Source organism: Hordeum vulgare, chromosome 2H (genome assembly GCF_904849725.1).
Source record: "Hordeum vulgare subsp. vulgare chromosome 2H, MorexV3_pseudomolecules_assembly, whole genome shotgun sequence".
NCBI classification, from domain to species: Eukaryota; Viridiplantae; Streptophyta; class Magnoliopsida; order Poales; family Poaceae; genus Hordeum; species Hordeum vulgare.
The window spans coordinates 74558257-74581234 of record NC_058519.1 but is presented as its reverse complement, the minus strand read 5'-3'; positions in this window follow the sequence as shown (position 1 = coordinate 74581234).

Here is a 22978-nt window from a genome sequence, read left to right as displayed (position 1 = left end):
CATTATAGTTATCTATGAACAACATATGTTTCCAAGTAGTCCATATCCGCGGACGCGGCTATTCGAATAGATCATAACCCTGCAGGGGTGTACTTCTTCACACATGCTCTCGCCACTTATCACCATGTGCACGTCATGCACCTCGGAAACCTTCAAGCGGAAGCCCGGCGAGGGAGTCGGCCACGACCGTTAACCATGCTAATACTTAGTCTAGGTATATCGCCTATCTGAGGGTAACCCGCACGGAAGAGCGGCCGAGGTTTCCGCCACGGCCCCAAACGATGTGTGCAGGGTTCCCAAGTCCACCATCCGGGTGCCACTTGGTACACCGTGCCTCTGCCTACCGCATCATAGCCCACCTCTAAGGTCAGCGCTATGCACGGCCTCCAGCATGACTATAAAGACCAGAAACTACTTGCAACTCCTGGACCGAGTACTAAGCGATTAATAAGACGAGCGGGGTCATATTTCAGGGCCCAGCATGTGGTAGTATCTCATCTTGGATTACATACACGGAACTCAGTTCCTAAGGACGGTTCCAATGAAACAACCCGCCATGTACTCCTACACAGCCTTTCACTGGTACCTTTACCAAATCAGGTTCAACGCACAACCTTTACTTACTGAACACGTTCCCACAATTCTATTCATCACCCAGATGACAGACCATACACAACTCTAAGAATAGCATGCATAGTAGGATAAGGCACATCATAGCTCAAGCATCTACCAGGTATGCTAGGTTGCAAGGTTCAGCTATTTACTGTGACAAGGACAGGTCATGCAATGGAAGTGGGTTCAACTAACGTGGTAAAAGCAGTGAAAGCATTTTGACCTAATGCAATAAGTAAGAGCATGAGCGAGAACATGGGATTTATCAGGATAATCAAAATGGTTGCTTGCCTTGTTCCTCAGCAGAGGGATAATATTCGTTAGTCGGATATTCGGTGGAATCCGGAGGAGCGAAGCCTACCGGTAAAAACAACATCAATCAATAACAATCATATGCAACAAGATGATGCATGAGCATGGCATGAAAATGAAAGGTGGTAGGCTAATGTAGCTACCATTTCTTAAGTTGAAGTTGATTTAAATCAAGATTCAAATATCACTTCAAACAATGTATTTTCGAATACCCTTTTAATTGATTCGACCTGATGCTCAGGTAATCTTGTTTTAGCATGCATGAAGATGGTATTTTGAGGTGCTGATTGTTCTTGATCATTGTTTGGTCATAATAGTTGAAGTGGAATTCCAATGGATTTCAAATTCCAACTCTAAATTATTTAATAAGGTTATCCTATTCATCATTTTATCTGTTTGGTGATGTTAACATTTTCAAACATGTTTGAAAATATCAAAATCAGATTCCTTGGATTTCTGATCATTTTTCATATATAAATTATTTTCATTGGAGTTACAGATTATTTTCTATGATTGTTAGAAGTTTTGGGAATTTTCTGGAATTCTTCTAAATCAGAAAATTTGACAGGTGGGGGCCACTGGTCAGCGACACAGGAGATAATCCCGCGCTGACCAGCCCCTAAGTGGGTTTGACCCACTGCTAGGGCCCACTATCAGTGACTAATTAGCGCTAACTAACATGGATTAGGCCAGCCACGTCGTTCCCCGCCGAAGACTGACCGGCGGCGACCAGATCCGCGGCGGATCTTTGCCGGAGATGCTCCAGATCTGGCTGTGGTGCTCGGAATCGAGTGCCGAGAGCACTGGGATGATCCCCAGGCTCGGCCTCATCCACTACGAGCATCAGGAGGGGCTGAGGGTGGCCGGAGGACGCCGACGACGAGCCGAGGCAGCTGCCGGAGCTCGGGCTCGTCGGTCTCGTGGCTAGAGTGCAAGAAAACAAGGGGAAACAGAGGGGACACACGCGCGAGCTCACGGTGGGGACGATGTGAGGCTCAGACGGCTCGGGGAGGTGCTGTAGCCAGTGATCCAACGTTGATTTGCCGATGGCCGGAGGTTGAAGACGACGGCAGTGGGGCGTTGCAGAGCTCAGGGAGGTCGATTCCTTTGGCATGCACGTCGAAGTCGATGAGGCGGAGAAGATGGAGCACTCGGGGAGGCTTCCCTGTGGCCAAAGAGCTCGATTGGCTCGAGCTCAAGCTCCTGCTAATGGCGATAGGGAGAGGAGAGGAGAAAACCGAGAGGAGGGGGAAGAATGGAGAGTGAGAGAGGATAAGGGAGCGCTCGGGGAACTCATCCCCGTTGTCGCGCTGTCCTGGGGGCACCGGGGAGCGCCGCGGTGAAGCAGGAGGTGGAGGGGAGCCGCCGTGGTCGATCTCTCCTCTGCCAAAAGTCAGAGGAAGAAGACGACCCTGCCCCTGTGGGTTGGGCCTCTACAGGTGAGCGTAGGATAGGGTTTTTTCCTTTTTCTTTTGTTTCTGTTTGCTGTTTTATTTGCTGATATTAATTGCTATTTATTTTGGCATCAAAAAGCAGTTCAAAATTTAGTTTGAATAGCCCTGAGTGTTAGTTCGAATATTCCCAACTACTCGTGTAGTTTTCAACATTTTTGAAAACTTGAATGTTTTTGAATTCAAATTTAAGTTTTAATTCAGTGGCTTTCTGAATTTAAATAGAATGCCAAGTGTGTTTTGGAAATAGTTTTCTCCCCTCATAATTTGTTTTCAATATTTATCTGAAAATATGAACTTTTCTTGAGGCCATTTTGGGTTCATTGATTTTGGCAAGTTTTAATTTCCTTTGAATTAAGAAGTGGCTAGGGTTTTTGGGTTGTGTCTCACCACTTCCTTTGGGTTTGTTTCAATTACTTGGATGCAATGAAAGAAAACATGAGCACAAGTTACTAAACCCTAACAGGGATCAGGGATGTGACAACTCACCCCCACACAAAAGAATCTCGTCCCGAGATTTGGAAGTCGTCGGGAATAGCGCGGGATACTCAAGTCGGAGACGATCCTCTCTTTCCCATGTTGCCTCCTTTTTGGAATGATTTGACCATTGAACTTTAAGAAACTTGAGGTTTCGACGTCGAGTGGTACGCTCAGCTTGATCAAGAATACGCACAGGGTATTCTCGATATGAAAGGTTATCTTGGAGATCAAGCGTTTCGTGGTCCACTTCACGGATAGGATCCGAAAAGCAATGCCTGAGTTGCGAGACGTGGAATACATCATGAACCTTGGAAAGATGCGGAGGAAGTTCCAATTGGTAGGCAACTTCTCCTCGTTTGGCAAGAATGCAAAAAGGACCAATGTAACGAGGAGCCAACTTGCCCTTGATACTGAATCGATGGGTACCCTTCAAAGGTGTAACCCGAAGGTAAGCCTTCTCGTCAACTTCAAAGGTCACAGCCTTATGATGACGATCATATTGGCTCTTTTGACGAGACTGGGCTGTTTTCAACTTTTCACGAATAATGCGAACCTGCTCTTCTGCATCCAGGATCATATCCGGGCCAAAGAGTTGCCTCTCTCCGGTTTCTGACCAATTAAGAGGTGTTCGACATCTTCGTCCATAGAGAACTTCAAAAGGGGCTTTGCCCAAGCTTGATTGATAACTATTGTTACAGGAAAATTCGGTGAATGGAAGGCACTTCTCCCAATTCATACTGAACGATATAACACAAGCTCGGAGCATATCTTCTAGGATTTCATTCACTCTTTCTACTTGACCACTTGATTGAGGATGGAAAGCAGTGCTAAAAGATAAGTGAGTCCCCATGGCATTTTGAAAACTCTCCCAGAAGCGAGAAGTAAAGATGCTTCCACGGTCTGAGTTAATCTCCAAAGGAACACCATGATGAGACACTTTTCGAGAGATATATAACTCTGCTAGCTGGCTAGCTGTTATACTCTCATGAACTGGAAGAAAATGAGCTACTTTGGAAAGACGGTCAATGACCACAAAGATAGCATTATTTCCTTTCTTGGTCTTGGGAAATCCGGTGATGAAATCCATACTGACTTTATCCCATTTCCATTCAGGAATAGCTAAGGGTTGAAGGGTGCCAGCAGGCCTTTGATGTTCTACCTTAACTCGATGACAAACGTCGCAGTTAGCAACGAACTCAGCAATTTCTCTCTTCATCCTAGTCCACCAAAACCTCTGGCGTAGGTCCTGATACATCTTAGTACTACCAGGATGAATGGTGAGAGGAGAATCATGAGCCTCCTTAAGGATTAACTGCCTTAGATGTGGATTCTTAGGAACCACTAGAAGATTCTGGAAGAACACAACACCTTGATCATTCATGGACAATTCCTTAGCGTTTCCGCTAATAATATTTTCCTTGATCCGCGATATACCCTTATCACGCTTTTGGGCAGCTATGATTTGATCCTTAAGAGTAGGCTTCGCCACCAAGGTAGAAAGGAATCCTTGAGGAACAATATGAAGATTTAACTTCCGAAATTCCTCATAGAGACATGGTTGACCTCGTTGTAGCATCAAATTGTTACAATAGGACTTACGACTTAGTGCATCAGCCATAACATTGGCCTTCCCCGGGGTGTAAGTTATTCCTAAGTCGTAATCTGTGATCTACTCAACCCATCGTCTTTGCCTGAGATTCAAATCCGGCTAGGTGAAGATATATTACACACTTTGGTGATCGGTGAATATTTCACAACGATTACTAAGAAGTTAATGTCGCCGGGTTTTAAGTGCATGGACTACAGCTGCAAGCTCAAGATCATGTGTGGGATAATTATCCTCATGTGGACGCAACTGTCGAGATGCGTATGCAATCACATGACGATCTTGCATGAGAATGCAACCTAATCCTTGTCGCGAGGCGTCGCAGTAGATAACAAAGTCCTTAGAGAAATCTGGTGGTAGCAACACAGGTGCGGAAGTCAGGCGTCTTTTCAGCTCCTGAAAACTATGCTCACATTGTGGTGTCCACTCGAACTTTTTATCTTTCTTGAGGAGTTCAGTTAGAGGATTTGCAACCTTGGAGAAATTCTCGACAAAGCGGCGACAATAGCTCGCTAGACCAAGAAAACTCCTAACTTGCTTAACCAATTCAGGTTGAGTCCAATCAAGGACAACTTGAATTCTCTCGGGATTGACAGCAATACCCTTACCAGAGATTACGTGACCTAGATAGATCACTTCTGGTAACCAAAATTCACATTTTGAAAACTTGGCATAAAGGCGATGCTCTCGAAGTTTCATCAATACCAGTCTTAGATGCTCGACATGTTCTTGTTCGTTCTTCGAGTAGATGAGAATATCGTCGAGGTATACTACGACGAATTTATCCAAATACTCCATGAAGATTGAATTCATCAAGCGAGAGAAGGTGGCTAGGGCATTGGTTAAACCGAAGAACATGACGGTGTACTCGTATTGGCCATAACAAGTGACAAAAGCCATTTTTTGGAATGTCCCCGTTCTTGATCTTGATTTGATGGTATCCCAACCTCAAATCCATTTTTTAGAAGACTGAGGATCCAGCGAGCTGATCATACAGGTCGTTGATCCTGGGGAGCGGATACTTATTCTTTATGGGGACCAGGTTAACTCGTCGGTAATCCACAACCATCTGATCCATTCCGTCTTTCTTCTTGACAAAGAGGATGGGACAAGCCCAAGGAGGAGAGCTAGGATGAATGAAACCTTTATTCAGGGCCTCATCTAGTTGCTTCTTAAGTTCGGCTAGCTCCAGGGGTGCCATCTTATATGGTCTTCTGGCTATTGGAACGGTTCCCGGAACAAGGTCTATCACAAACTCTACATCTCTGTCAGGTGGAATTCCTGGCAGTTCCTCTGGAAAAACATCCGGGAAGTCACGGACTACCGGAATGTCTTCAAGTTCCGGAAGAGGGTTGGCATTGAGGGAATAGAGTTGGCATTTGGCAACTCGAGTAGATACATTGACTATCTCACCCGAGGGATCGGTAAGCTGAACATTTCTAGAATGAGTATCAATCTTGGCATAATGAGCTGACATGCAGTCCATACCCAAGATAATATTGATATACAAAGATTTCAGGGCTATCAAGGATGCTAGAAAAACTAGCCTGTCTACTAGAATTACATTGTCATAGGTTATCCTGGAGGTTTGCCGCTTACTACCAGGGGTTTGGACAACCAATGGGATTGGCATATCACAGAAATACATATTATGCAACTGTGCATAACTTTCTGAAATGAAGGAATGAGTAGACCCAATGTCAAAAAGAACAGACGCTGGGTGATGATTAACAAGGAGCGTACCCAGTATGACGTCGGGATCCTCTGCAGCTTCTTCTGCTGAAACATAGTTCACATGGCCCCGTGCAGGAGTTGGATTCACATAGTAAGCTTTGCCCGACTTGCCTTGCCCAATGGACTTTCCGGGTTGCTTGGCACCCACATTCTAAGGACACTCTCGGGAATAGTGCCCTGGTTCTCCACAATTGTAACAGATCACCTGATTAGCACGTGGTGCAGCATTGCTAGCTGGATCACCATAGGTTTTTGCTGGAGGGTTGGTCTGATTCGTCTGAGGCGCCCCATACGATGGCCTTGGAGTATATCTTGGCGGCAGGGAACTATTTGGAACCCATAGCCTGCATTTTGGGAACGCGGAACCAGATGACGAGCCAAAGTCACAGGAGTGCATCTTTGTGGCTTCATAGTCAGTATGACCAGTCTCGGCAATGATCGCCTTGTTGACCAGGCCTTGGAAGCTTCTACATTCGTGGAGGCGCAAATCACGACGAAGCTCAGGGCTCAGACCCTTACGGAATCTTGCTTGCTTCTTGGCATCAGTAGACACCTCCTCTGTTGCATAGCGGGCGAGGTTACCGAACTCGCGGCTATAGGAATCCACGGTCAACTTCCCCTGGGTGAATGCACAGAACTCCTCTCTCTTTCTGTCCATCAGGCCCTCTGGAATATGGTGCAGACGGAAGGTTGCACTAAAGTCTGCCCATGTGGCTGCTGGTTCAGCAGGACGCATAGCTTCAAAGTTCTCCCACTATAGATTGGCGGGTCCTTACAGAAAGTACGCCGCAAAGGTCACCTTGTCGGCCTTAGAAACATTCGCACAACAAATCTTGTGTGATATACTGCACAACCAATCATCAGTGTCGAGGGGATCGACGGAGTGATGGAACTTTGGAGGATTCAGCTTCACAAAGTCGTTGAGGGACACTGCATAATTCCTAGGCTGACGAGCCGTATTTTGCTCAATACGCTCTAACAGACGGTTGGTCTCCCTTTTGTTTCTCTCTGCCTCAAGCATAACTTCCGCCAGATAGGGCGGGTGAGGCAGTTCCTCCTGTGACGCTTGACTACCCTCGCCTTGCTCATGAGCAGGGGCACGGTTCAACCTGGTGAACACCATCCTGACAAACAAACTCACAGCTTAGACCAATATCAACATCAATACTAACTATGGATTAAGAATGCAATGAACACATGGAATGCGGAAATGAATATCCGAACAGCATGGTAACAAGCAACTGCTATATATACACCATGGTTCATACACATCATTACATAGTTCAGTACAACCTTAACCGGAGAGCAAACTACTGAAAACATGAAACTACTCATCAGAGGCTTCCAAGCTTCCTATACATTATTTACCTATGCCTCCGGAATTCATCTCACGACACAAACATATTCCACAAGACACACAGGACCGTGGAAGTACAACTACTACCATACTATCCTTCCACTCGCGGGTTCAAGCATTCGCATAGAACATATCATAAAGATTGCCTCCATGGCCTGGAAGCTCAACCTGCGGATCAGGAAATACTCCAGCCCGAGACCCATGGGATCCTCAAGGACACGGGTGTGGCCTTGGTAGTAGAGGTCCCTGAAGAGGGGTGACTCCTCCTATAGCAGGCCAACAACATGAGCCGGAAGATGGGTCCTAACAGGGTTCAACATATCCATATCTCCATACCCTGTCTGGACTACAGGTGCCAGTTGCATCAAAGCCGTCCACAGATGGGCACGTGTAGCATAAAACTCCATAAGAAGGGCACGAGCATCCCTGTCTCTATTCTCTAGCATCTCAGCAGTGGACTACAGAAGCGGATCCTCCATAGAGGAATCAAAGTAGACCCCACTGAGGTATCCTTCTTCTCCTGGCTAAGAGGCAGGAACATAGCAGAACTCTGAATTCTGCAACAGTGCATGTCTAGCCCTCATGATGGTCAGCATTGAATAGGCAGCATCTTGTACTGCCATGTCAACAGTGACGCCCAATCCATAAGACCAATGGATCGGCTCCTCAGCTCCAGGGTAATCTGGGAATACCCTAACAGTACAGAGGTACTGGCTCTGATTAAAATCCCGGTACTGCTCCTCCATTGTGTACTCTAGGTACCAGCGGTAACCGGACATAGGCATCATCCTGACTAGCATGGCCGTATGACCTGGCACATCAATGCACCTAGTCAGACGAACCACCTGACGAGAAGGACGGCCAGGCATCTGAAAATAGAGAGTAATGAAAAATCATTACAGCTCTGAAGACAAAATTGGGCAGTGATGGTTGTTGTCTATCCCTTGCAACGGCGCCAGAAATAGTTGTGTCGATGACACGAGGAATCCTTCAGCTGCGGCTACGCCTTAAGGGACTTCCTAGGCAAGTATGCAAAGGATTTCCCCCGTGGCCTTGGAGACTTGCGTTGGTGTTCCCCCAAAGCGGAAAGGGTGATGTAGCATAGCGACGGTAAGTATTTCCCTCAGTTTGAGAACCAAGGTATCAATCCGGCGGAAGAGTATCTCAAGATCCTGCACAAACACAAAATCTTGCACCCAACGCTATGAAGGGGTTGTCAATCCCTTATAGATTGTTTGCCAAGTGAGAACTGAAAGCAACAAAGTAACAAAGCAAAGTAAAAGCGGAGTTGTAAACGATGGATGTGAATAGACCCGGGGGTCGTAGTGTTTACTAGTGACTTCTCTCATAAAGCAAGTAGACGGTGGGTGAACAAATTACTGTCGAGCAATTGATAGAACTGTGCAGAGTCGTGACGATATCTATGCAATGATTATTTCTATAGGCATCACGTCCGAAACAACTAGACCGATACTTTCTGCATCTACTACTATTACTCCACACGTCGACCGCTATCCAGCATGCATCTAGTGTATTAAGTCCATAAGAACAGAGTAATGCCTTAAGCAAGATGACATGATGTAGAGGGATAATCTCAAACCAATGATAGAAACCCCATATTTTTACCCTTGATGGCAACTGCTTGATGTGTGCCTTCCAGCCCCTATTGTCACTGGGAAAGGTCACCACATGGCAGAACCCAAAACCAAGCACTTCTCCCATTTCAAGAATCATAGATCTAGTTGGCCAAAAAAAACCCAAGACTCGGAGAGACTTACAAGGATATCAAATCGCATATAAGAAATCAGCAAAGACTCAAATATATATCATAGATAATCTGATCACAAGTCCACAATTCATCGGATCTCGACAAACACACCGCCAAAGAAGATTACATCGGATAGATCTCCATGAAGATCATGGAGAACTTTGTATTGAAGATCCAAGAGAGAGAACAAGCCATCTAGCTACTAACTACGGACCCGTAGGTCTGAAGTGAACTACTGACAAATCATTATAGGGGCAATGATGATGAAGAAGAAGCCCTCCACCTCCAAAGTCCCCTCCGGCAGGGCGCCGGGAAGGGTCTCCAAATGAGATCTCGCGGAAACGGAAGCTTGCGGTGGCAGAAAAGTATTTTCGAGGCTCCCTGATTTTTTGCGGAATATTTGGGAATATATAGGCGCAAGTCCTAGGTCAAGCGGTGGCCAGGGACGCCACAAGCCTGCCCACCGCCGCCACCCCCGTGGTGGCGGAGTGGGGGCTTGTGGGCTCTCTGGAGCCCACCTGGCTTGGCCCAAAAGCCCCCTGGACTTCTCCCTTTCGGGAAAAATAATTTTGGGGTTTTTATTCCATTTGGACTCCGTTCCAAAATCAGATCTGAAAAGAGTCGAAAACACGGAAAAACAGGAACTGGAACTTGGCACCGAATCAATAATTTAGTCCCAAAAAAGATATAAAATGTACATAAAATAACCAAAGAAGACAAGATAACAGCGTGAAACCATCAAAAATTATGGATACGTTTGAGACGTATCAGGCAACATAACGGTTGTAAATGCTCAAAAACAAATTTGAGACAACCCATAGAAATAAGATAGCGTAACCACTCAAGTATCAATCAACTATCAAGTTCAATTCCCTGGTCATCAAAACTTACTTCCTTTTCCTTGGGATAAAAGAAATCCAAAGTACTCTCGACCCGTTGTCCTATAATCTCCCGATCAGAAACACGAGCCTAAGAGAAGATAAGTAACTGACGTCAGCTGTGCTTCCCTGGCAATGGCTCTGGAAAAGTGTTGATCCTGCAATCTCTAGTGTTAGCTAGACGAATGCTTAAGACAACGAACCTTCTCCTGCAACGGCACCAGAAGAATGCTGCTAGCACTCCCCGGCAATGAAACTGGAAGAATGTTGTTGATGGCCCACCAGCGCGTGGGTTCGCAGCAGTTTTCGAGGGTAGAGTATTCGACCCAATTTGTTGATAAGCCCGTCAGGAGGTGAGAGTATACTCTCAAGTATTAGCAGCTGAATTTGTCAGATTCAACCACACCTGAAAGATTAGTATCTGCAAGCACAGTAGTAACAACAAAGTAGCAAGTAACGGCAGTGTAACGAGCAATAGCAGTGGCAAGGAACAGCAGTAGTGACAGCAGTAGCAAGTAGCCACAGTAGCGACCGACAGTAGTAACAAAACATGTAACAACAGTAGCAACAGTAGGACAAACTCATAGGCAATGGGTCGGTGATTTGTTTGGATGATATTCATCATGCAACAGCTATAACACGGAGAGATATGTGGCTAGCCCCCGTTCGTCAGTGTGATGTAGGCATGCATTCCGTGTGTCGTCATACGTGCTTAGGGAAAAGAACATGCATGACATCTATTGTCCATCCCTCCCGTGGCAGCGGGGTCCAAAAGGAAACTACGGGATATTAAGGTTCTCCTTTTAAAAAGAACCGGACCAACGCATTAGCACTTGGTGAACACATGAACTCCTCAAACTATGATCATCATCGGGAATGGTTCCGGTTATTTTCACTCCGGGGATGCCGGATCATAACACATAGTAGGTAACTACAACTTGCAAGATCGGATCTAAAACACACGTATATTGGTGACAACATAATAATTTCAGATCTGAAATCATGGCACTCGGGCCCTAGTGACAAGCATTAAGCATGGCAAAGTAGTAGCAACATCAAATCTCAGAACATAGTGGATACTAGGGATCACTCCCCATCAAAACTAACTCGATCACATGATAGATCTCATCCTACTCATCACCGCCCAGCGAGCCTACGAATAGATTACTCAAGAACAACGAAGAGCTTCATGGAATTGGAGAGGGAAGAAGGTTGATGATGACGATGCGATGATTTCCCCTCTCCGGAGCCCAAGACGGACTCCAGACCTGCCCTCCAGATGAAGAACAGGTGGTGGCAGCGCCTCCGTATCGAAAACACGACGAAAACTTCTCTTTTTTTTCTTTCTGGGACGAAAGAGAACTTATAGAGCTGGAGTTGGGGGCGGCAGGTGCCTGTGGGCCCCACAAGCCTGCCCACCGCCACCAGGGGGGTGGTGGCGGAGCAGGGGCATGTGGCCCACTGGCCCACCCCCTGAGGTGGAACTTGGCGCAGATATTTTTTATATTTTCCAAAAGTGCTCCCCGTAAATTTTTAGGACGTTTGGAGAACTTTGATTTCTGCACAAAAATAACACCAAGGCAATTCTGCTGAAAACAGCGTCAGTCCAGGTTAGTTCCATTCAAATCATGCAAATTATAGTCCAAAACATGGGCAAAAAAGTTTGGAAAAGTAGATACGTCGGAGACGTATCAGTAACCTAGTCCTTAATCCCCGCAGAAAAGACGAGGATGACCAGAATAGAATAACTTGAGAAGAGAAGCAAGAGTCTTACGTTCCCTTCCACAAACAATTCCCTTATATATAACTAAAGAAATTCTAGACTCAACTTCGACCAGTTTGGCTTAGTAACCCTACAATCAGTCAGGCTCTGATACCAACGTTGTCGGGACCCCGATCCTAAGTCATAGGGATCCAGCATGTAACACATCGCATCTCTTTGCGGTCTGACGCACGGTTATCCCCACGGCTGCAGGCTTACCTTGGTCGGGACCGTTTGCGCCTTTTGACTCGCGTATGCAATTGTGTCGCTAGCATTCCAATGACAAAGAACCCAGATCGACATGTCTAGTCATAAACAAACGCGGCATTTGCGCACAGGGACATGCATACATGACCCAGCAAAGCAGGTGTCGATCACCAGCGAATGTAGACGAGTCATAGAAAGCTATAGGGACTCCATTACACCGCGTGACATTTCCCCAAAGGGACAGACACAATAGCTAAGAAGGACATATGCCGGTCAACCAATGTGTCCGGAGCAGTAGCGAACTACCATGGCTCGCTGGAATCACAAAGGGGCATTTCCCTGTAAGGAGTGCTACTAAAGCCTACGGCTAGGTATTCAAACCCCATACATATCAAGTACAACACACATACGCATGGCATACCAATATGTATAGATACATCGATGGCATCACAACATAACCATTAACATACAAACTTTATTTAGAAGGCTCGGAAGAGCCTCACACATAATATTACATGGTAGGGGTCTCATGACCCATCATCACAAGTCATACACACAATTCTTACAAGCCAGCGGAAGAGTAAAACTGTCTGAGTACAGACAGATGGAAAGATAAAGGCACATGGCCTGACTATCTACAGACCCATCCTAGGTCCAGATCGTAGCTGGGATACCAGCTACTCGTCGTCGTCGATGTCTAGGTAGAACCCTCCATTAGGGTCATTAACAATGTCTGCAACAATTTATTAAGCAAACGTGAGTACAAAAGTACTCAGCAAGACTTTAGGAAATCTATCTACTCATGCAATGTATCAACAAGGAGTTGTGGGGTTTCATGCGGAAAGCCAGCATTTGACTCTTGGCTAGGCAACTTGCATTTTTAAATAGTTTTGACAACATAGTTTCTCGCACACGAGTCCACTAACACCACAACAATACTCCATCATGGAATCATTCCGTCTTCATATGGAAATGTCGTCCACGACACTCACGCTTATCTTGACAATTTTATGAGTAGCCATTATAGTTATCTATGAACAACATATGTTACCATGTAGTCCATATCCGTGGACGTGGCTATTCGAATAGATCATAACCCCGTAGGGGTGTGCTTCTTCACACACGATCTCGCCACTTATCGCCATGTGCACGTCATGCACCTCGGCAACCTTCAAGCGGAAGCCCAGTGAGGGAGTCGGCCACGACCGTTAACCACGCTAATACTTAGTAAGGTCTATCGCCTATGTGAGGGTAACCCGCACGGAATCCGGCCGAGGTTTTCGCCACGGCCCCAAACGATGTGCGCAGGGTTCCCAAGTCCACCTTCCGGGTGCCACTTGGTACACCGTGCCACTGCCTACCGCATCATAGCCCACCTCTAAGGTCAGCGCTATGCACGGCCTCCGGCATGACTATAAACACCAGAAACTACTTGCAACTCCTCGACCGAGTACTAAGCGGTTAATAAGTCGAGCGGGGTCATATTTCATGGCCCAAGCATGTGGTAGTATCTCGTCTTGGATTACATACACGGAACTCAGTTCCTAAGGATGGTTCCAATGAAACAACCCGCCATGTACTCCTACACAGCCTTTCACCGGTACCTTTACCAAATCAGGTTCAACACACAACCTTTACTTACTGAACACGTTCCCACAATTCTATTCATCACCCAGATGACAGACCATACACAACTCTAAGCATAGCATGCATAGCAGGATAAGGCACATCATGGCTCAAGCATCTACCAGGTATGCTAGGTTGCAAGGTTTAGCTATTTACTGTGACAAGGACAGGTCATGCAAAGGAAGTGGGTTCAACTAACGTGGTAAATGGAGTGAAAGAATTTTGACCTAATGCAATAAGTAAGAGCAGGAGCAAGAAGATGGGATTTATCGGGATGATCAAAATGGTTGCTTGCCTTGTTGCTCGGTAGAGGGATAATATCCGTCAGTCGGATATTCGGTGGAATCCGGAGGAGGGGAGCCTACCGGTAACAACATCAATCAATAACAATCATATGCAACAAGATGATGCATGAGCATGGCATGAAAATGAAAGTTGGTAGGCTAATGTAGCTACCATTTCTTAAGTTGAAGTTGATTTGAATCAAGATTCAAATATCACTTCAAACAAGGTATTTTCAAATACCCTTTTAATTTATTCGACCTGATGCTCAGGTAATCTTGTTTTAGCATGCATGAAGATGGTATTTTAAGGTGCTCATTGTCCTTGATCATTGTTTGGTCATAATAGTTGAAGTGGAATTCAAATGGATTTCAAATTCCAACTCTAAATTATTTAATAAGGTTATCCTATTCATTATTTTATCTCTTTGGTGATGTTAACATTTTCAAACATGTTTGAAAATATCAAAATCAGATTCCTTGGATTTTCTGATCATTTTTCATATATAAATTATTTTCATTGGAGTCACAGATTATTTTCTGTGATTTTTCGAAGTTTTGGGCATTTTATGGAGATCTTTTAAATCAGAAAATCTCTTTATTGCGTCAGATCTACGTCAACACTATATCCGAAGGTCAGCCGACCTGGTCAGGTCAAACCTGACAGGTGGGGGCCACTAGTCAGCGACACAGGAGATAATCCCGCGCTGACCAGCCCCTAAGTGGGTTTGACCCACTGCTAGGGCCAAGTGTCAGTAACTAATTAGTGCTAACTAACAGGGATTAGGCCGGCCACATCGTTCCCCGCCGGAGACTGACCGGCGGCGACCAGATCCGCGGCGGATCTTCGCCAGAGATGTTCGAGATTTGGCTGTGGTGCTCGGTATCGAGTGCCGAGAGCACTGGGATGATCCCCAGGCTCGGCCTCATCCACTACGGGTATCAGGAGGGGCTGAGGGTGGCCGGAGGACGCCGGCGACGAGCCGAGGTGGCTGCCAGAGCTCGGGCTCGTCGGTCTCATGGCTAGAGTGCAAGAAAACGAAGGGAAACAGAGGGGAAACGCGCGCGAGCTCATGGTGGAGACGATGGGAGGCTCAGACGGCACGGGGAGGTGCTGTAGCCGGCGATCCAACGTCGATTTGCCGGCGGCCGGAGGTTGAAGACGACGGCAATGGGGTGTTGCAGAGCTCAGGGAGGTCGATTCCTTTGGCATGCGCGTCGAGCTCGATGAGGCGGAGAAGATGGAGCACTCGGGTAGGCTTCCCTGTGGCCAGAGAGCTCGGTTGGCTCGAGCTCAAGGTCCTGCTAATGGCGGCAGGGAGAGGAGAGGAGAAAACCGAGAGGAGGGGAAGAATGGAGAATGAGAGTGGATAAGGGAGCGCTCGGGGAACTCATCCCCGTTGTCGCGCTGTCCTGGGGACATCGGGGAGCGCCACGGCGAAGCAGGAGGTGGAGGGGAGCCGCCATGGTCGATCTCTCCTCTACCAGAAGGCAGAGGAAGAAGACGACCCTGCCCCTGTGGGTTGGGCCTCTACAGGTGAGCGTAGGATAGGTTTGTTTTCCTTTTTCTTCTGTTTCTGTTTGCTGTTTTATTTGCTTATATTAATTGCTATTTATTTTGGCTTCAAAAACCAATTCAAAAATTAGTTAGAATAGCCCTAAGGGTTAGTTGGAATATTCCCAACTACTCCTATAGTTTTCAACATTTTTTAAAACTTGAATGTTTTTGAATTCAAATTTAAGTTCGAATTCAGGGGCTTTCTGAATTTCAATAAAATGCCAAGGGTGTTTTGAAAATAGTTTTGTCCCCTGATAATTTGTTCTCAATATTTATCAGAAAAGATGAACTTTTCTTGAGGCCATTTTGGGTTCATTGATTTTGGCAAGTTTTAATTTCTTTTGAGTTAACAAGTGGCTAGGGTTTTTGGGTTGTGTTTCACCACTTCCTTTGGGTTTGTTTCAATTACTTGGATGCAATGAAAGAAAACATGAGCAAAAGTTACTAAACCCTAACAGGGATCAGGGATGTGACAGAAAATGAGAGGCAAAAAAGTAAATGCAAGAGATCAGTTTGTGACAGTTACTTGGATAAGTTTCACTTAGAATAGTCCCCGGTGCCAAAATTGACACGCTGAAGGAAGACTATTCTTGACTTGATACTCCCTGGAAACGGCGCCAGAAATTCTTCTTGCTACCTCTGGAGCTTGCGTTGGTTTTTCCCTTGAAGAGGAAAGGGTGATGCAGCATAGTAGCAGTAAGTATTTCCCTCAGTTTGAGAACCAAGGTATCAATCCAGTAGGAGTATCAAGGCAAGTCTCCAAAGTACTTGCGCAAAAACAAGCAAACTTGCACCCAACGCTACAAAGGGGTTGTCAATCCTTTCACGGTTAACTGCAAGGTGAGATCTGAAGGCGGAAAGTGCAACAAAGAAAAAGTGTAGAGCTGAAAATATGATGTGAAGGAGACCCGAGGGCCATAGTGTTCACTAGAGGCTTCTCTCATGATAGCAAGTATTACGGTGGGTGAACGAATTACTGTCGAGCAATTGATAGAACCGCGCAAAGTCATGATGATATCTAAGGCAATGATCATCCATATAGGCATCACGTCCGAGACAAGTAGACTGATACTTTCTGCATCTACTACTATTACTCCACACATCGACCGCTATCCAACATGCATCTAGTGTATTAAGTTCATAACAAACGGAGTAACGCCTTAAGCAAGATGACATGATGTAGAGGGATAAATTCATGCAATAGATATAAACCCCATCTTTTTACCCTTGATAGCAACTACACGATGCGTGCCTTGCTACCCCTTCTGTCACTGGGTGAGGACACCGCACGGTATGAACCCAAAACCAAGCACTTCTCCCATTGCAAGAATTATAGATCAAGTTGGCCAAACAAAACCCACGGCTCGAAGAGAATTACAAGGATACGAAATCATGCATATTCAGATCAGAGGAAACTCAAATAACATTCATAGATAATCTGATCATAAATCCACAATTCATCGGATCTCGAGAAACACACCGTAAACGAAGATTACATCGGATAGATCTCCATGAAGATCATGGAGAACTTTGTATTGAAGATCCAAGACAGAGAAGAAGCAATCTAGCTACTAGTTCTGGACCCGAAGGTCTGTGGTAAACTACTCACGCATCATCGGAGAGGCAATGGTGTTGATGGAGAAGCCCTCCGTGTCATAATCCCCCCTCCGGCAGGGCACCAGAACGTGCCCCAGATGGGATCTTGCGGAGACAGAAGCTTGCGGTGGCGGAAAATTATTTTCGTGGATCTCTCCCGTGGTTTCAGATTTTTATGGAATTTATAGGCGGAAGAACTAGGGCAGGGGAGCCATAGGGGGCCCACAAGCCTGCTACGTGCCCCCCTAGGCCAGGCGTGGGTGGCTTGTGGCCTCCACCGAGGTCCCGTGTCTTGGTTCCCAAGTTTCCCGCGTGTCTTCTGTTATGGAAAAAATCATTCCATAGGTTTTACTCCGTTTGGACTCCGTATAAAATTCTCCTCTAAAAAAGGTCAAAAACACGGAAAAAACAGGAACTGACATTTGGCATTGAGTCAATAGGTTAGTCCCAAAAAAGATATAAAATAGCATATTCATGCATACAAAACATCCAAAGATGACAAGATAATAGCATGGAACCATCAAAAATTATAGATATGTTGGAGACGTATCAATGCGCAAGGATAACCAAACCCACAAACACTCCTCCTCGGGGTGCTTGTCTCTTCGTGAATCTCATAACTAGATAGAGAGTTATCGATAATATGTGCATGATCTCTTCGGACTAATGCGAGTATTCGATTGTTGGCACTTCCACCATCCATATTTTTCTAGCCTCTTCGGTACCGTGCATTGCCCTTTCTCATATTGGGAGTTGGTGCAAACTTTGCCGGTGCATCCAAACCCTTGGCATGAGATGTTGTGTCATCATAAGCCTCATTATATCCTTCCTCAAAACAGCCACCATACCTACCTATTAAGGCATTTCCATAGCCTTTCCGAGATACATTGCCATGCAACATCCACCATCTCATGACTTGATCTTCATGTCATACATGCTTTTGCTTGATCGAGGAGCTGCATGCTAGTTGGGCCTTGCCCTTATTATTGCTACATGACGCGCTAGTTTCATTGCATATCCTCCTACACTGGCAGAGGCATACATTTGCATACATCCTGATAGTTTTCATTTGTCTTTATGTTGAGTACTTCTTATAAAGTGTGAAGATCTTCTTTTTATTCTTGTAAAACATAGAGTGTTGCCCTTAAGTGAGGAAAAGATCCCAAAGAGGACAAATTAAAAAGATCCCAAAAGAGGACACATGAAAAGATCCTAAAGAGGACAAATGAGAGATAAATAGAAAGAGCCAAAGAGGCCACAAAAAATAAAATAAAAAATAAAGAAAAAAATAAGAAAAAAAGAGAGAAGGGGGAAACACTACTATTCCTTTTGAAAGATCCACACTCGTACTCCATTGTTATATTTGTACTCCATAGAGATTATCATTCATGCATAACTATGTGGGGACCCTTACACTATAGAACTTGTCTTGTATATTCCAATGATGAGCCTCCTCAAATGAGCTCTAGATCTTCATGAGAAAGCAAGTTGGATGCACCTCCACTAGTTCCATTGGAGAGCTTACCTTAGCTGTGCATCCGTTGCATGGCAATCCCTACTCCTCACATCATATCTATCATTTGGCTTTCTCTCGCCTATGGTTGTCCTTATTGATGTGAGCCTTTCACACCTTTTTTTCCTTCCCCATCATTATTCTCTTTGCAATCCTAAGTGCCAACATATCTTGCTTGCGCTCATCCATTCCATGAGAGCTCAAAGTCGAAAGGGAGAGGATCATTTTGACTTGTGCCTGACTAGTGCTTTGGGGATGAGTCAAAATGAGATTCCGAAGGAGACCAAGTGTGAAGTTTTAGTAGACTGAGTTCTCAATTAAACTATGTAATATTTTTGTGCTCTAAACCCATCTCCCACTTCTTGCACGCAAACATCATTTCGAGACATTCGAGTCATGGACAGCTAGAGCTCTTGCACCTTTATGTTCTTACTTTGCTATTTTCAATGCTAGATATAGACTCTTGCTTGTTATTGTCTTGACTTGAATTTCATATCTTACTTGCTTTACCTTGAAGTTCTTATATGCGTGTTAGCATGTCACCAGAGAAATTATTTGCGTTATCACTTACCTACTCGAGGACGAGTAGGAATTAAGCTTGGGGATGTTGATACGTCCCAAACGTATCTATAATTTATGTTTGTTCCATGCTCTTTTGGGTGACATTGTCATATGTTTTGCTACACTTTCATACCTTTTTACACATATTTGGACTAACCTACTAACTCAGTGCACCCAGTGCCAGTTTCTGTCTGCTGATGTATTTTAATTGCACGGACTTTACCCCAATTTTCAGAGCCCCAAAAATCCCGAGAAAAATATGTAAAAATCAGCGTAACGGAAGCTTCACGAAGCACCAAGGTGGGCCAGAGGTGAGCCAGGCCCTGCGTGGCCCCCCTCCTGGTCGCGCCACCAGGCCGCCTGGGTGGAGGCCCACCCCCTGGCACCCTCCTTTGGCCTATATTTACCCCTAGGACGGAAAACCTTGAGGACAGGTCCAGAATCGCTAATTTCTCCACCGTTCCGCCGCCGTAGCACTTCCGAGATCGGGAGCGCCATAAGACTTCTTCCCGACACCCTGCCGGAGGGAGGATTGACCTCCGGGAGCTTCTCCGGCTCCATGGACCACTACTAGGAAAAGACCTGCTAATAACGCACCTATTTTGGCTACTAATGGCACACTATAGGTGCGCCACTAGCATCACGCCATTAGATTTTTTTACTAATGGCGCACCACAAGTGCGCCATTAGTATCTGGTATACTAATGGCGCACCAGGCAGTGCGCCATTAGTATTGCTCACGGTGCGTCATTAGTATCTGGTATACTAATGGCGCACCAAGTAGTGCGCCATTAGTATAGATCCTGGTGCGCCATTAGTATCTGGTATACTAATGGAGCACCTCCTGGTGCGCCATTAGTATAGCTTATGGTGCGCCATTAGTATGCCTCCCAGGGCCATATTTACCCATATGCTCTGGCTTACTAATGGCGCACTAGTTGACGATGCGCCACTAGTGTGCTTTTGAAGTGCACCACTAGTGTGCTGAGTGATGCGCCACTAGTATGAATATTAGGTATTTATTTTATTTTTTCTGATATTTGCACAGATTACAAAATATATTATTGCACAGAATATAGAGAGCACAACATATAAACAACAGATTTATCGAATACAATAAAAGATTAGTCTCCGAATACAATTCATCATATTAGTCTCTGAATTTAAAATACCGAACAAAGTTAGAACACTACAAGTCTCGAGACCGCGAGTAGTGAGTTTGTCTTCACACTACAAGTCGATATACATCATCTAAACTACCATCACATAGAAGAGAGCTGCGGTCATCACGATGAACATAATCACGATGAAACTGGTCTTCATACGGTTCCTCCAACGCTCCCTCCTCTCTCCCGCTAGATAGCGCACGTATCTAACTTCTGCCTCCGTCCTTGTGGTGTACCCTTTGTAACTGTTACCGCTGAAACAGTGAACCTGTCTCCGACACTCCTCCCAGTCGTCGTAGACTCCGGGAACCTTACCCTTGTACACGACATATGACGACATCTCTATGGACTAGCCAAACAAAACGTTAATAGAAATTCACAGAGACATACAAGTTTATTAAAGTTTAATATTACAACTATAACACCACGATTCATGGTCCTACTAATAAATAGCATCTATTACATATAAGTTGAATGACTGTCCAAACAAAAGAGACATACAAGTTCATTAAAGTTTAATATTACAACATGAATTAGTAGCAATTCACAGAACGTGGATGAAGCTGCCGCATGTTTTGTTGTTGCCAGGAGCTATCAACACACCAATTTTTACCTTCTGACTCCCAAGGATTTGCTTAGTGGTGCAATCTAACAAATAAGAATTAAATTTGTTGCTAAGAGGAAAGTTCTAATATCTCTCTATGATCATTGTCAGCACCTATATTTTGCACTACTTAAACCTCTAGCAACTTATTTTTCTTCAACAAATTTTCCCATGGAAAAAAAATCAAAACGATACAGTGTAACTTGAACAACTTAAAAGATAGAAGGTTTGCTGTTTGGCCATGGCAATTACAACAACCAGATGAAGGGCACCAAAGCAATGGTACACATTATACAAGGTATTTTTTTTATACAAATGAGAGCTAATGCTTGACAATGTCTTCAAAGCAACACAGGTTATACGTTATTCTATTCAATCGTGCCCTCGATGCTGCGATGGCGAAATCAATGATGAAGCAGAGTGATAGTGCAGGCTTCCAACTATTGGCCATCCAGCGCTGCGAGGAGTAGCTAGGGTGTTTGCGTTACTTGTTTATGATCTGAGCACTACCGGCTCAACTCCTGTATCTATTTTCCTTATACACTTAATTAAAAAAAAAGGTGCAAGCGCTTGCTTGAGAGTAGCCTATAAAAAAAGTGTGTCCTCATGGATAAACAGAAAGGATTTTAACCATCCAATAAATTTTATATAGAGTTCTTCATACTGCTAATGTCAAACTAATCAGTATTACATGTTAGAAGTTAAATTTGGTGCTTACCTCTTCGGATACACTTTCAGTATTATATTTGTCATCCCAGTATTGCGTGCATATCCTGTAAGTTGGTGGACACTCAACATCTGCATAACGGCAAACAGAAATAGGTGTTTAGCTACTCTTCTTCTGGATGATCCATTGCAGCCTCCCTATGTCGCGTTGGGTTTGGGGGGTGGGGGTCTAACTGGGCACAGATTACTCATTATTTCATCATATGATACCCTGAAATTTTTGAAAATGACCTGCATCACAGCACAAAGTTGGTCAGACCTACCTAAAAGGGACAAAATTTTCATAAAAATCAGTAAACAGCATAGCGGCAGTCTTCGACAGCAAACATAAACACAACTAAACTTTTACCGGTGTGCAATTCAAAATCGATTGCATATATACTTACCTCTGGCTTGGATTGCGTGCACCATCTTGGGGAACGTCGCATGGGAAACAAAAATTTTCCTACGCGCACGAAGACCTATCATGGTGATGTCCATCTACGAGAGGGGATGAGTGATCTACGTACCCTTGTAGATCGTACTGCAGAAGCGTTAGTGAACGCGGTTGATGTAGTGGAACGTCCTCACGTCCCTCGATCCGCCCCGCGAACAATCCCGTGATCGGTCCCACGATCTAGTACCGAACGGACGGCACCTCCGCGTTCAGCACACGTACAGCTCGACGATGATCTCGGCCTTCTTGATCCAGCAAGAGAGACGGAGAGGTAGAAGAGTTCTCCGGCAGCGTGATGGCGCTCCGGAGGTTGGTGATGACCTTGTCTCAGCAGGGCTCCGCCCGAGCTCCGCAGAAACGCGATCTAGAGGAAAAACCGTGGAGGTATGTGGTCGGGCTGCCGTGGAAAAGTCGTCTCAAATCAGCCCTAAAACCGCACTATATATAGGAGGAGGAGGGGGGACACTTGCCTTGGGGTCCAAGGACTCCCAAGGGAGTCGGCCGAGCCAAGGGGGAAGGTCTCCCCCTCCCAAACCGAAATCCACTTGGTTTGGAAGGTGGAGTCCTTCTTCCCTTTCCCACCTCCTTCCTTTTTTTCCTTTCCTCTTTGATTTTCTTTCCTATGCGCATAGGCCTCTCTTGGGCTTTCTCACCAGCCCACTAAGGGCTGGTGCGGCACCCCAAACACACATGGGCTTCCCCGGGGTGGGTGGGCCCCCCTGGTGAACTCCGGGAACCCATTCG